Consider the following 16682-nt stretch of genomic DNA (forward strand, 5'->3'; position numbering starts at 1 on the left):
TAAAGGGATCTACAAACCACTGCTCAAAGAAATCAGAGGACACAAATAAATGGACAAACATATCATGCTCATGGATAGGAAGAATCAGTATCATGAAGATTGCAATACTGTCTAAAGCAATTTATAGGTTCAATGCTATTTCCACTAAACTACCATTGACATTCTTCACAGAATTAGAAAAAAAAACTATTTTAAACTTCATATGAAACCGAAAGAAGAGCACAAATAGCCAAGGCAATCCTAAGCAAAAAGAACAAAGCTAGAAGTATCATACTACCTGACTTCAAACTATACTACAAGGCTACAGTAACCAAAACAGCATGGTGCTGGTACAACAACAGACACATAGACCAATGGAACAGAATAGAGGAGTCAGAAATAAGACCACACACCTACAACCATCTGATCTTTGACAAACCTGACAAAAACAAGCAATGAGGAAAGTCATCTCTATTCAATAAATGGTGCTGAGAGAACTGGCTAGCTATATGCAGAAAATTGAAACACCACCCCTTTCTTACACCATATACAAAAATTAACTCAACATGAATTAAAGACTTAAATGTAAAACCCAAAACTATAAAAACTCCAGAAGAAAATCTACGCAATACAATTTAGGACATAGGTAATACCATTTAGGACACAGGCATGGGCAAATATTTCATGAGGAAAATGCCAAAAACAATTGCAGTAAAAGCAAAAACTGGCAAATGGAATCTAATTAAACTAAAGAGCTTCTGCACAGCAAAAGAAACTATCATCAGAGTGAACAAACAACCTATAGAATGGGAGAAAAATTTTGTAATCTATCCATTTGACAAAGGCCTAATATCCAGAGTCTACAAGGACCTTAAATTGACAAGAAAAAAAACAAGCAACCCCATTAAAAAGTGGGCAGCAGACATGAACATACACCTCTGAAAAGAAGACATACATGTGGCCAAAAATCATATGAAAAAAAAGCTCAATATCACTGATCATTAGAGAAATGCAAATCAAAACCACAATGAGATACCATCTTATGCAATTCAGAATGGCTGTTAAAAAGTCAAAACACAACAGATGCTGATGAGGTTGCAGAGAAAAGGGAATGCTTTTGCACTGTTTGTGTGAGTGTAAATTAGTTCAACCATTGTAGAAGAGTGTGGGGATTTCCCAAGGACCTATAACCAGAAATACCATTTGACCTAGCAATTTTATTACTGGGTATATATCCAAAGGAATATAAATCATTCTGTAATAAAGATATATGCATCCATATGTTCTTTGCAGCACTATTCACAACAGCAGAGACATGGAATTAACCTAAATACTCACCAATGACAGACTGGATATAGAAAATGTGATACATATACACCATGGAATACTATGCAATCATAAAAAGAATGAGATCATGTCCTCTGTAGGGACATGGATGGAGCTGGAAGACATTATCCTCAGCAAACTAACTCAGGAACAGAAAACCAAATACTGCATGTTCTCATTTATAAGTGGGAGATGAATGATGAAAACACATGGACACAAGGGGTAACAACACAAAGTGGGTCCTGTCAGAGATGGAGATTCTCAGGAAGAATAGCTAATGGATGCTGGGCTTAATACCTAGGTGATGGGATGATCTGTGTATCAGACCACCATGGTACATGTTTACCTATGTCATGAACCTGCACATACTGCAAATGTATCCCTGAACTTAAAAGTTGAGGGGAAACAATTGGGTTATAAGGTATTATTTGGAAGCATCATAGTAACTTATGGTCAAAAGACATACATACAACAGATACAGGGAAAATGAAAAGCAAGAAATTAAAACAGGCCATCAGAGAAAATCACCTTCACTAAAAAGAAGACAGGAAGAAAGGAAAGAAGGGAGAAGAGACCACAAAACATCCAGAAAACAAATAACAAAGTGGCAGAAGTAAGTTCCTACTTACCAATAAGAGCATTGAAGGTAAATGGACTAAACTCTCCAATCAAAAGACAAAGTACCTGAATGGATTCTTTTAAAAGCAAGACCTAACAATCTGTTGCCTACAAGAAACACATTTTACCCTTAAAGACACACATAGAGTAAAATATAAAGGGATGGAAAAAGATATTTCATGCCAACTGAAACCAAAACAGAACAGAAACAGCTATACTTATATCAGAGAAAATAGATTTCAGGACAAAAACTGTAAAAAGTGACAAAGAAGGTTATAACATAATGATAAAAAGGTCAATTTAGCAAGATGACATAACAATTATAACTATATATGAATCCAACACTAAAGCACCCAGACATATAAAGCAAATATTATTTGAGCTAAAGAGAGAGATAGACCCCAGTACAATAGTAGCTGGAGATTTCAACACCTCACTTTCAGTATTGGACAGATCATCAAGACAGAAAATCAACAAAGAAACATCAGACTTAATTTACATTATAGGCCAAAGAGACCTAACAGATGTTACAGAACGTTTCATCCATTACCACAGAATACACATACTTTTCCTCAGAACATGAGTCATTCTCAAGGATAGACCATATGTTAAGCCACAAAACATGTCTTTAAAAATTAAAAAAAAAAAAGAAATTATATCAAATACCTTCTTTAACCACAATGGAATGAAACTAAAAATCAGTAACAAGGAATTTTGGAAGCTATATACTGCATGGAAATTAAACAATATGCTCCTGGATGACCAGTGGTTAATGAAGAAATTGAAAATAAAATTTAAAACTTTCTTGAAACAAATGAAAATGGAAGCACAACATAGCAAAACCTATGAGATACAGTAAAAGCGGTACTAAGAGAACAGTTTATAGCAATAAGTGCCTATATCAAAAAAGTAGAAAAAACTCCAATAAACAACTATAAATCATAACAAAGACTAAAAAAGTAAGCAAACCTAACTTTAGTAGGAAAAAAAGAAATAAATATCAGGACAAAAATAAATGAAATTGGAATCTTTAGAAAATACAACAGATCAAAGAAACAAAAAATTGTTTTTTTAAAAAGTTAAACAAAATTGACAAACTGTTATCCAGAATAATATAAAAAGACTCAATCAAATAAAATCAGAGATGAAAAAGGAGACATTACAACCAATACTGCAAAAATTCAAAGGCTCATTAGAGATTACTATGAGCAGCCTCTAATGCTCATAATATATTACAATTATTCTAGTGCAATATATTAGAAAACCTAGAATAAATGGATAAATTCCCAGACACATACAACCTACCAAGGTTGAACCAGGAAGAAATTCAAAACATGAACAGACCAATAACAAGTAATTAGATCAAAGCCATAATAAAATGTTTCCCAGCAAAGAAAAGCTCAGGAACTGATGGCTTCACTGTTGAATTTTGCTAACGTTTAAAAAAGAACCAATACCAATCCTACTCATACGATTCTGAAAAATAGAGGAGAGAATACTTCCAAACTCATTCTACAAAACCAGAATAAGACACACCAAAAAGAGTAAACTACAGGCCAATATCCCTAATGAACTTTGATGCAAACATCTTCAACAAAATACCAGCAAACCAAAAAACAACACATTAAAAGTTAATTCAACATGACCAACTAGAATTTATCCCAGAGATGCAAGGACGGTTCAACATAGACAAGTCAATCAATGTGATACATCGCATCAACAGAATGAAGCACAAAGACCATATGAGCACTTGATAAAATTCAACATCCTCTTCTCATGATAAAAATCCTTTAAAAAACTGGGTATAGAAGGAATATACCTTAACACAATAAAAGTCATATACAACAGACCTATAACTAGTATCATACTGAATGAGGAAAAACCGAAAGATTTTCTTCTAAGATCTAGAGCAAGACAAGGATGCCCACCTTCACCTCTGCTATTCAACACAAACTACAAGTCTTAGCTGGAACAATCAGACAAGAGAAAGAAAAAAAGAGTATCCAAATTGAAAAGGAAGAAGTAAAATTATCCTTGTTTTTAGATGATATAATCTTATATTTGAAAAATCCTAAGGACTCCACAAGAAAACTATTAGATCTTATAAACAAATTTAGTAAAATTTTAGGATACAAAATCAATACATAAAAATCTGCAGCATTTCTAAATGCCAACAGCGAACAATCTGAAAAAGAAATCAAGAAAGTAATTCCATTTACAATAGCTATAAACAAAATTAAATACCTAGGAAGTAACTTAACCAAAGAAGTAGAAGATCTCGGTAATAAAAACTACAAAACGTTTATTGAAGAAAGTGAAGAGGAGACAAAAAATGGAAAGGTATTCCATTCTAATGAACTGAAAGAGTCAATATATTGTTAAAATGTCTATACTCCCCAAAGCAATCTACAGATCTAATGCAACCCTTATCCAGATACCAATAACATTTTTCACAGAAATAGAAAAAGAATCATCCAAAAATTTATATGAAACCAAAAAAAAAAAAAAAAAAAAACCAGAATAACCAAAACTGTCCTGAGCAAAATGAACAGAACTAGAAAAATCACATTGCCTGATTTCAAATTGTAACACAGAGCTATAGTAACCAAAACAGCATGGTACTGACATAAAACAGACACACAGACGAATGAAACAGAAAATAATCCACATACTTACAGTGAACTCACTTTCAAAAAAGGTGCCAAGAATGTACACTGGAGAAAAGACAGTCTTTTCAATAAACGGTGCCGGAGACCTGAATGTCTTTATGCAGAAAAATGAAATTAGACCGCTACCTCTCACCATATACAAAAATCAAATTAAAATCAATTAGAGACTTAAATCTACGACATCAAACTATGAAACTCCTACAAGACAACATTGGGGAAGTTCTCCAGGACACTATTCTGGGCAAAAATTTCTTAAGGAATACCCCACAAGCACAGGAAACCAAGGCAAAAATGAACCAATGGGATCACATCAAGTTATAAAGCTTCTGCACACCAAAGGAAACAATTAACAAAGTGAAGAGATAACCCACAGAATAAGAGAAAATATTTGCAAATTATTTATCTTATATGGGATTAATAACCAGAATATATAAGGAGCTCATACAACATCTGTAGGAAAATATCTAATACTGCAATTTAAAAATGGGCAAAAGTGGATCATGGCAGATGGGAAGCAAAACTAAATTGCAGCTCCACTCAGATGAACAGAGCAGCATGTAGAGTCTCACATTGTGAACTCTTACTCCAGAACTACTGCACGAGTAACTCAGGAAAGCTGAGAGAACCCACATATCCACTGAAGGAAGCAGATTGATCCTGCAGGACCCAGGAGACACCCCAAATGCTATGCTGGTATCCCTGGCTGAGAGACCCACAGATGGTTCACATCACAGGACTCTGTGCAGACAACCCGCAGTACCAACCTGGAGCCTGTTAAACCTGCTGGGTGGCTAGATTTAGAAGAGAGATAACAATCACTACAGCCTGGCTCTCAGGAAGCCACATCCCTAGGAAAATTGGCAGAGTACTACATCAAGGGAACACCGTGTGGGACAAAAGAATGTGAACAGCCTTGAACCCTAGACATTCCCTCTGACAGAGCCCACCCAACTAAGAAGGAACCAGAAAACCAACTCTGGTAATATGACAAAACAAGGTTCATTAACACCTTCCAAAAAAATCACACTAGCTCACTGGCAATGGATCCAAACCAAGAAAAACAAAAATCCCTGATTTACCTGAAAAAGAATTGAGAAGGGCAATTATTAAGCTAATCAAGGAGGCACCAGAGAAAGACAAAGCCCAATTTAAGGAAATAGAAAAAAATGATACAAGAAATGAAGGTAGAAATATTCAATGAAATAAATAACATAGATAAAAAACAATCAAAACTTCAGGAAAAAATGGATGCACTTATTGAATGCAAAATGCTCTGGAAAGCCTCAGCAATAGAATCAAACAAGCAGAAGAAAGAACTTCAGAACTGAAAAACAAAGTTTTCAAATTAACCCAATCCAACAAAGACAAAGGAAAAAAATAAGAAAATACCAACAAAGCCTCCAAGAAATCTAACGTTATGTTAAACGACCAAACCTAAGAACAATCATTGTTCCTGAGGAGGAAGAGAAATCTAAAAGTTTGGAAAATCTAAATATTTGGGGAAGAAAAACTTCCCTGGCCTTGCTAGAGATCTAGACATCCAACTACAAGAAGCTCAAAGAACACCTGGAAAATTCATCACAAAAAGATCATTGCCTGGGCACATTGTCACCAGGTTATCTAAAGTTAAGACAAAGGAAAGAATCTTAAGAGCTGTGAGGCAAAAGCACACAGCTTTGGAAAACCTATCAGATTAACAGCAGATTTCTCAGCAGAAATCCTACGAGCCAGAAAGGAATGGGACACTTTCATCAGCCTTCTTAAACAACTATCAGCCAAGAATTTTGTATCCAGCAACACTAAGCTTTATTAATGAAGAAAAGATATAGTCTTTTTCAGACAAATGCTGAAAGAATTCACCACTACCAAGCCAGCACTACAAGAACTGCTAAAAGGAGCTCTAAATCTTGAAACAAATCCTGGAAACACATCAAAATAGAACCTCTTTAAAGCATAAATCTCACAGAAACCATTAAAAAATACAATAAATGTATTCCAAGGAATGGAACAGTACCTTACATCTCAATACTAACGTTGAATGTAAATGGCCTAAATGCTCCACTTAAAAAATACAAAGTTGCAGAATGGATAAGAATTCACCAACCAAATATCTATTGCCTTCAAGAGACTCACCTAACACAAAAGGACTCACAAGAACTTAAGGTAAAGGGGTGGAAAAAGATATTCCATGCAAATGGACATAAAAAAATGAACAGGAGTAGTTATTCTTATATCAGACAAAACAAACTTTAAAGCAACAGCAGTTAAAGACAAAGAGGGACATTATGTAATGGTAAAAGGCCTTGTTCAACAGGAAAATATCACAATCCTAAATATATATGCACCTAACACTGGAGCTCCAAAATTTATAAAACCATTACTACTGGACCTAAGAAATGAGATAGACAGCAACACAATAATAGTGGGGGACTTCAATACTCCACTGACAGCACTAGACAGGTCATCAAGACAGAAAGTCAGAAAAGAAACAATGGACTTAAACTATACCCTAGAACAAATGGACTTAACAGATATTTACACAACATTCTAACCAAAAACCATAGAATATACATTCTATTCATCAGTACATGGAACTTTCTCCAAGACAGACCATATGATAGGCCACAAAATGAGCTTCAATAAATTTAAGAAAATTAAAATTATATCCAGCACTCTCTCAGACCACAGTGGAAGAAAACTGCAAATCAACTCCAAAAGGAACCTTCAAAACCATGCAAATACATTGAAATTAAATAAACTGCTCCTGAATGATCATTGGATCAAAAATGAAATCAAGATGGAAATTTAAAAATTATTCTATCTGACTGAATGACAATAGTAACACAACCTATCAAAACCTCTGGGATACAGCAAAGGCGGTGCTAAGAGGAAAGTTCATAGCTCTAAACGACTTCAAGAGACTCAAAAAGTCTGAAAGAGCACAAATAGACAATCTAAGGTTACACCTCAAGGAACTAGAGAAACGAGAACAAATCAAACCCAAACCCAGCAGAAGAAAGGAAATAACACAGATCAGAGCAGAACTAAATGAAATTGAAACAAAAAAATTACAAAAGATAAATAAAACAGAAAGCTGGTGCTTGGAAAAGATAAATAAAATTGATGGGCCATTAGCAAGATTAACCAAGAAAAGAAGAGAGAAACTCCAAATAAGCTCAATAAGAAATGAAACAGGAGATATTACAACTGACACTACTGAAGTACAAAAGATCATTCAAGGTTACTATGAACACCTTTACAGACATAAACTAGAAAACCTAAAGGAGATGGATAAATTCCTGGAAAGATACAACCCTCTTAGCTTAAATCAGGAAGAATTAGATACTCTGAACAGACCAATAACAAGCAGGGAGATTGAAATGGTAATTTTAAAATTACCAACAAAAAAAGCCCAGAACCAGACAGACGCACAGCTGAATTCTATCAGACATTCAAAGAAGAATTGGCACAAATCCTATTGACACTATTCCATAAGATAAAGAGGGAATCCTCCCTAAATCATTCTATGAAGCCAGTATTATCCCAATACCAAAACCAGGAAAGGACTTAACCAAAAAAAAGAAAACTATAGGCAATATCCCTGATGAACATAGATGCAAAGATCCTTAACAAAATACTAGCTAATGGAATCCAACAACATATCAAAAAGATAATCCACCATGATCAAATGGGTTCCATACCAGGGATGCAGAGATGGTTTAACATATGCAAACTAATAAATGTAATATACTACATAAGCAGAATTAAAAACAAAAATCACATGAACATCTCAATAAGTGCAGAAAAAGCATTCAGCAAAATCCACCACGCTTTTATGATTAAAACTCAGCAAAATCAGCATATAAGGGACATATCTCATGTAATGAAAGCCATCTATGATAAACCCACAGCTAACATAATACCGAATGGGAAAAAGTTGAAAGCATTCCCTCTGGGAACTGGAATAGGACAAGGATGCCCACTCTCACCACTTCTATTCAACATAGTACTGAAGTCCTAGCCAGAGCCATCAGACAAGAGAAAGAAAGGGCATCCAAATTGATGAAGAGGAAGTCAAACTGTCACTGTTTGCTGATATGATTGTATACCTAGAAACCCCAAAGACTCCTCCAAAAAGCTCCTAGAGCTGATTTAAAAAAAAAATCCAGCGAAGTTTTTCGCTACAAAATTAGCATACACAAATTAGTAGCTCTCCTATACACAAATGGTGATCAGGTGGAGAATGAAATCAAGAACTCAACCCCTTTTATAATGGTTGCAAAAAATAAAACAAAATACTTAGGAATATACATAAACTAGGATGTGAAAGACCTCTACAAGGAAAACTACAAAACACTGCTGAAAGAAATCATAGATAACACAAACAAATGTAAACACATTCCATTCTCATGGATGGGTAGAATCAATATTGTGAAAATGACTATACTGCCAAAAGCAATCCACAAATTCAACACAATTCCCACCAAAATACCACCATCATTCTTCACAGAACTAGAAAAAAAATCCTAAAATTCATGTGGAACCAAAAAAGAGCCTGCATCGTCAAAGCAAGACTAAGCAAAAAGAACAAATCTGGAGGCATCACATTACCCAACTTCATATCATACTATAAGGCCAAAGTCACCAAAACAGAATGGTACTGGTATAAAAATAGGCACATAGACCAATGGAACAGAATGGAGAATGCAGAAACAAAGTCAAATACTTACAGCCAACTGATATTTGACAAAGCAAACAAAAACAAAGTGGGGAAAGAACACCTTATTCTACAAATGGTGCTGGGATAATTGGCAAGCCACATGTAGAAGAATGAAACTGGATCATCTCTCACCTTTTGCAAAAATCAACTCAAGATGGATCACAGACTTAAATCTGAGACATAAAACTATAAAAATTCTAGAAGATAACATCAGAAAAACCCTTCTAGACATTGGCTTAGGCAAGGATTTCATGACCAAGATCCCAAAAGCAAACACAACAAAAACAAACATAAATAGCTGGGACTTAATTAAATGAAAGAACTTTTGCATGGCAAAAGGAACCATCAGCAGAGTAACAGACAACTCACAGATGGGCAGAAAATCTTTACAATCTATACATCCAACAAAGGACTAATATACACAATCTACAATGAACTCAAATCAGCAAGAAAAAAAAAGTATCATCAAAAAGTGGGCTAAGGACATGAATAGACAATTCTCAAAAGATGATTTACAAATGACAAACAAACATATGAAAAAACGCTCAATATCACTAATGATCAGGGAAATGCAAATCAAAACCACAGTGCAATACCACTTTAGTCTTGCAAGAATGGCCATAATAAAAAAATAATAGATGTTGGTTTAGATGCAGTCAACACAAAACACTTCTACACCGCTGGTGGGAATGTAAACTGGTACAATCACTATGGAAAACAGTGTGGAGATTCCTTAAAGAACTAAAAGTAGAACTACCATTTGATCCAGCAATCCCACTACTGGGTATCTTCTCAGAGGAAAATAAGTCATTATACAAAAAAGATACTTGCATATGCATGTTTACAGTAGCACAATTCACAATTGCAAAAATGTGAAAGCAACCAAAACACCCATCAATCAATGAGTGGATAAAGAAACTATGGTGTATGTATGTGTGTGTGTGTGTATATATATATATATGATGAAACACCACTCAGTCATAAAAGGAATGAATTAATGGCATTCACAGCAACCTGGATGAGATTGGAGAATATTATTCTCAATGAAGTGACTCAGAAATGGAAAACCAAACATTGTATGTTCTCACTGATAAATGTAAGCTAAACTATGAGGATGCGAAGGCATAAAAATGACACAATGGACTTTGGGGACTCAGAGGAAAAAGGTGGGAAGGGGACGAGGGATAAAAGACTACAAACGGCATGCAGTGTATTCTTTTTGGGTGATGGGTGAACCAAAATCTCACAAATTACCACTAAAGAACATACTCATGTAACCAAACACCACCTGTTCCCCAATAACCTATGAAAATTAAAAATTAAATAAAATTAACAAAATATAAAAAAATAAATAAAATGGGCAAAAGATCAGAATAGACATTTCTCAAATGACATACAAATGGCAAACAGGTATATGGAAAGGTGCTCAACATCGCTGATCATAAGAGAAATGCAAATGAAAAGCACAATGATATATCATCTCACCTCAGGTAAAAATGCTTTTATTCAAGAGACAGACAATAACAAATGCTGACGAGGATGTGGAGAAAAGGGAACCCTTATACATTGTTGGCAGAAATGTAAATTAATACAACCACTATGAAGAACAGTTAAGAGATTCCTCAAAAAACTAAAAATAGAGCTACCATATGATCCAGCAATCCCACTGCTAGGTATATACCCCAAAGGAAGGAAATCAGTATATTTAAGAGATATCTCACTCTCATGTTTGTTGCAGCACTATTCACAATAGCTAAGATTTAGAAGCAAACTAAGTGTCCATCAACAGATGAAGGGATATAAAAAATGAGGTACATATACAAAATGGAGTACTATTCAGCCATAAAAATAATGAGATCCCATCTTTTGCAACAATATGGATGGTACTGGAGGCCAATATGTTAAGTGAAATTTGCCAAGCACAGAAAGACAAATTTCTCATTTTCTCACTTATTCAAAGGAGCTAAAAATTAAAAACAATTGACTCATGGAGAGAGAGAGTAGAAAGATGGTTGCCAGGGTCTGGGAGGGGTAGTGGAGTGGGGAGAAATGCGGATGATTAATGGACACAAAAATATAGATAGGTAGAATGAATAATATCTATTCTTTGATAGCATAATAGGGTGACCACAGTCCATAATAATTTATTGTACATTTAAAAATAATTTTAAAAGTATGATTGGATTCCTTGCTTGTAACACAGAGAAAGGATAAATGCTTGAGGTGATGGATACTCCACTTATCCTATTATTATTATGCACTGTAAGCCTCTATCAAAATATCTCATATACCCCATGAATATATACATCTATCATGTACCCACAAAAATTAAAGACAAAAAATAAATAAAAAGAAATAATGGAAGCCAGAGGGCAATGGAATGACATATGCAGAGTGCTGGGAAAAAAACTACTGTCAATCAAGAATTTTATGTCCATCAAAACTTTCCTTCAAAAATGAAGGAAAAATTAAGACATTCCACAATAGGCAAAACCTGAATTTACTGTAAGCAGATCAGCCATAAAAAAATACTAAAGGGAATTCTTCAGGCTGATAAAAAAGGATACCAAACAGTAACTTAAATCCAAATATTTAAAGAAAAATTAACACCAATCCTTCACAAACCCTTCAAAAAAAATAAAAGGAAGAGAAACATTTGATAACTCATTTATGAGGTCAGGATTATCTTGATACCAAAGACATCACAAGAAAATAAAACTGCAGACCAATAACCTTTATGAATAGAAATATAAAATTTCTCAACAGACTCAGTCCAAAAAATTCCTTAAGCTGATAACTTCAGCAAAGTCTCAGGATACAAAATCAATGGGCAAAAATCACAAGCATTCCTATATACCAATAATAGAAAAAGCAGAGAGTTAACTCATGAGTTATCTCCCAATCACAATTGCTACAAAGAAAATAAAACACCTAGGAATACAACTTACAAGGGATGTGAAGGACCTCTTCAAGGAGAACTACAAACCACTGCTCAAGGAAATAAGAGAGGACAAAAACAAATGAAAAAACATTCCATGCTCATGGATAGGAAGAATATTGTGAAAATGGCCATATCCCCCAAAGTAATTTATAGATTCAATGCTATCCCCATCAAGGTACCATTGACTTTCTTCACACAACTAGAAAAAATAAACTACTTTAAATTTCATGTGGAACCAAAAAAAGAGCCCATATAGCAAAGACAATCCTAAGCAAAAATAACAAATCTGGAGGCATCACACTACCTGACATCAAACTATACTACAAGGCTACAGGAACCAAAACAGCATGGTACTGGTAGCAAAACAGATATATAGACCAAAGGAACAGAACAGAGACCTCAGAAATAATACCACACATCTACAACCACCTGATCTTCAACAAACCTGACAAAAACAAGCAATGGGGAAAGGATTCCCTATTTAATAAATGGTGCTGGGAAAATTGGCTTGCCATATGTAGAAAACAGAAACTGGACCCCTTCCGTACACCTTATACAAAAATTAACATGAGATGGACTAAAGACTTAAACATAAAACCTAAAACCATAAAAACCCTAGAAGAAAACCTAGGCAGTACCATTCAGGACATAGGCATAGGCAAAGACTCATGACTAAACCACCAAAAGCAATGACAACAGAAGCCAAAATTGACAAATGGGATCTAATTAAACTAAAGAGTTTCTGCTCAGCAAAAGAAACTATCATCAGAGTGAAAAGGCAACCTACAGAATGGGAGAAACTTTTTGCAATCTATCCATCTGACAAAGGTCTAATATCCAGAATCTACAAGGAACTTAAACAAATTTACAAGAAGAAAACCACCCCATCAAAAAGTGGGCAAAGGATATGAACAGACACTTCCCAAAAGGAGACTTTTATGTGGCCAACAAACATATGAAAAAAAGGTCATTATCACTGGTCATTAGAGAAATGTAAATCAAGACCATAATGAGATACCATCTCATACCAGTTAGAATGGTGATCATTAAAAAGTCTGGAAACAACAGATCCTGGTGAGGATATAGAGAAATAGGAGCACTTTTACACTGTTGGTAGGAGTGTAAATTACTTCAATCATTGTGGAAGACAGTGTGGCAATTCCTCAAGGATCTAGAATCAGAAATACCATTTGACCCAGCAATCCCATTACAAGGTATATACCCAAAGGATTATAAATCATTCTACTATAAAATCACATGCACACATACGTTTATTGCAGCACTATTTACAATAGCAAAGACTTGGAGCCAACCCAAATGCCCATCAATGACAGACTGCATAAAGAAAATGTGGCACATATACAACATGAAATGCTATGCAGCCATTAAAAAGGAGTTCATGTGCTTTACAGGGATACGGATGAACTTGGAAGCCACCATACTCAGTAAACTAACACAGGAACAGAAAACCAAATACCGCATGTTCTCACTCATAAGTGGGAGTTGAACACAGGGAAGAGAGCATCACACACCAGAGCCTGTAGTGGGGTGAGGGGAAAGGGGAAGGAGAGCATTAGGACAAATACCTAATGCATGCGGGCTTAAAACCTAGATGATGGGTTGACAGGTGCAGCAAACCACCATGGCACATGTATACCTATGTAACAAACCTGCACATTCAGCACATGTATCCCAGAACTTAAAGCAAAATTTTTTTAAAAAAAAGAGAAACCAATTTTTCTACAAATTAATTTGAGTGCCATTTCTATCAGGAGCTTGATGGGAATCAGGGGTTCCTGTATATTTATAAACTGTATATTTACTTTATAATAATAAATCATATTGTATTATTCTGTTAAAAAATTTCTCAACAGAATACTAGCAATCCAAATCCAACAAAATATAAAATTACATCATTACGAAATGGGATTTATGTCAGGAACAGAAAATTGACTCAACATATGAAAATCAAATAATTTGATTATTAAATTGACTCAACATATTAAAATCAAATAATATACCTGAATCTGATAAAAGGACATCTGTAAATAACCGACAGCAAATGCCATAGTTAGTGTTGAAAAACTAAAATTTTCCCTTAAGATTAGGAACAACACAAGGATGTCCACTCTTGCCAATTCTATTCAACATTTTACTTGAAGATCTAATCAGGGAAATCAGGCAAGGAAAATAAAAAAGGGCCATCTAAATTAGGAAAGAAAAACTGAAAATATCTTTATGCACAGATAACACAAAGTTATGTATATAAACCCTTTAAATAAATTTTAAAAATAGAGCTAATAGTAATTTCAGCAAGGTTGCAAGATACACATAGAAGTCAATATAAATGGCCCTATTAAAAATCAGTTGTATTTCTACACTAACAATGAATAATCCAAATATAAAGAAAATCAATTTTATTTACAGTAGCATCAAAAGAATACTTAGGAATAAATTTAACAATATAAGAGCAAGACCTGTACAATGGAAACTACAAAATATTGTTAAAAGAAATTAAAGATGACCTAAATAAATAGTAAAATATTCTTTGTTCATGGATCAGGAAACTTAATACAGCAATTCTCCCCAAATTTATCTACAGACTTAGTGCAATAGCTATCAAAATTCTAGTGGACTTTTGCACAAAAAATAGTAGTGCTGATCCTAAAATTTATATGAAAATATAAGGTAATGTTAAAAGAGAAACAAAAGAGAAACTTTCCAATTTCAAAACATACTACAGAGCTGCAATAATCAAGACGATGTGACTAGCACAAGGATAGACATATAGATCAAAGGAATAGAATTCAGAGTCCAGCAATAAATCATATATGTATGGTGAGTTGATTTTCAACAAGGGTTTTAAGACTACTCAATGGGAAACAATAGTCTTTTCAACAAATGTTGCTATGGCAATTGGATATTCACATGCAACAAAATAAAACTGGGCCCCTAACTCCCACCAAATACAAAAGCAATTCAAAATAATTCAAATACCTCAGTGTAAGACCTCAAACTATAAAGCTATTATAGGATTACATAGGTGTAAATCTTCATGGCCTTGGATTAGGCAGTGGTTTCTTAAATGACACCAAATGGGCAAGCTACAAAAAAAATATAGAGATAAATTTGACTTCATCGAAATTAAAACCTTTTGTGCTTCAAAGGACACCATTTAAAAATGTAAAGACAACCACAGAATGGAGAAAATAGATGCAAATCATACCTGGTTAGGGTCTAGTATCTAGCTAATACAAAGAGCTCTGACAACTCAACAATAAAAGGATATTAACTCCATTTTAGGATGGGCAAAAGATTTAAAGAGACATTTCTCTAAAGAAGGCATACAAATGGCCTATAAGGACATGAAAAGATTCTCAACATCACTAGCCATCAGAGAAATCCAAATGTAAATCACAATGAGATCCCACTTTATAACTACTATAATAGCTATAATCAGAAGAGAAAAAAAAAGACAAGAAGTTTGGGAAAAGATGTGGAGAAATGGTAATTCTCATACATTGCTGGTGGGAATGTAAAATTGTGCAGTCACTTTGAAAACAGCTTGGCATTTCCTCAAAAAGTTAAACATAGGGTTACCATATGATTCCACACCTAGGAACCTACCCAAAAGAACTGGAAACATATATTTCATATTTCTACAAAAATATATACAGAAATGCTCACAGAAACATTGAAACATTTAACAGCTAAAAGGTGAAAACAATCTAAATGTCCATTAACTGACAATGAATACAATGTGGTATATCCATGCGAAATTATTCAGCCATAAAAAACTAAATACTGATACATGCTATAATATGGATCAACCTTGAAAACATTATGCTAAATTAAAGCCAGACACAAAAGCCACATGTTATATGATAGCATTTTTGTGAAATTTCCAGAATAGACAAATCCATAAATACAGAAAAGTAGAGTATTTGCTAAGGGCTGGGGGAAAGGAGAAACAGGGAAAGACTGCTAATGAGTGTTTTACAGGTGTGATGAAAAGATTTTGGAATTAGATAATGGTGAGAGTTGCACAATTTTATGAATATACTGAAAACCATTTATGTGTTTACTCTAAAATGGTGAATTTAATGGTGAGTGAATTACATATTAATAAGTTTTTAATAAGACCTTACAGAAGCCAATCGTGAAAATGTATCATAAATCTGGGAATGAAACTCTAATCTGTGTACCTGGAGAATGGAGAGATATTGATAAAACTGAGTTTTGGCAAACATGTGGGGGAATAGGTGTTTCACTTTTTTGAATGTCTTATATTCCTTGCTGGTATTAACTGGCACATTTATTTGAGTAAGAAATTAAGCATTTTGCATAAAAAAAAGATAGATAAAGCATATACCCTATGATCCAGGATTTCACTTGTAGAAATCTAATATCGATGTGTGGCTGACATAGT

This window comes from Piliocolobus tephrosceles, chromosome 2 (genome assembly GCF_002776525.5).
Source record: "Piliocolobus tephrosceles isolate RC106 chromosome 2, ASM277652v3, whole genome shotgun sequence".
Classification (NCBI taxonomy): Eukaryota; Metazoa; Chordata; class Mammalia; order Primates; family Cercopithecidae; genus Piliocolobus; species Piliocolobus tephrosceles.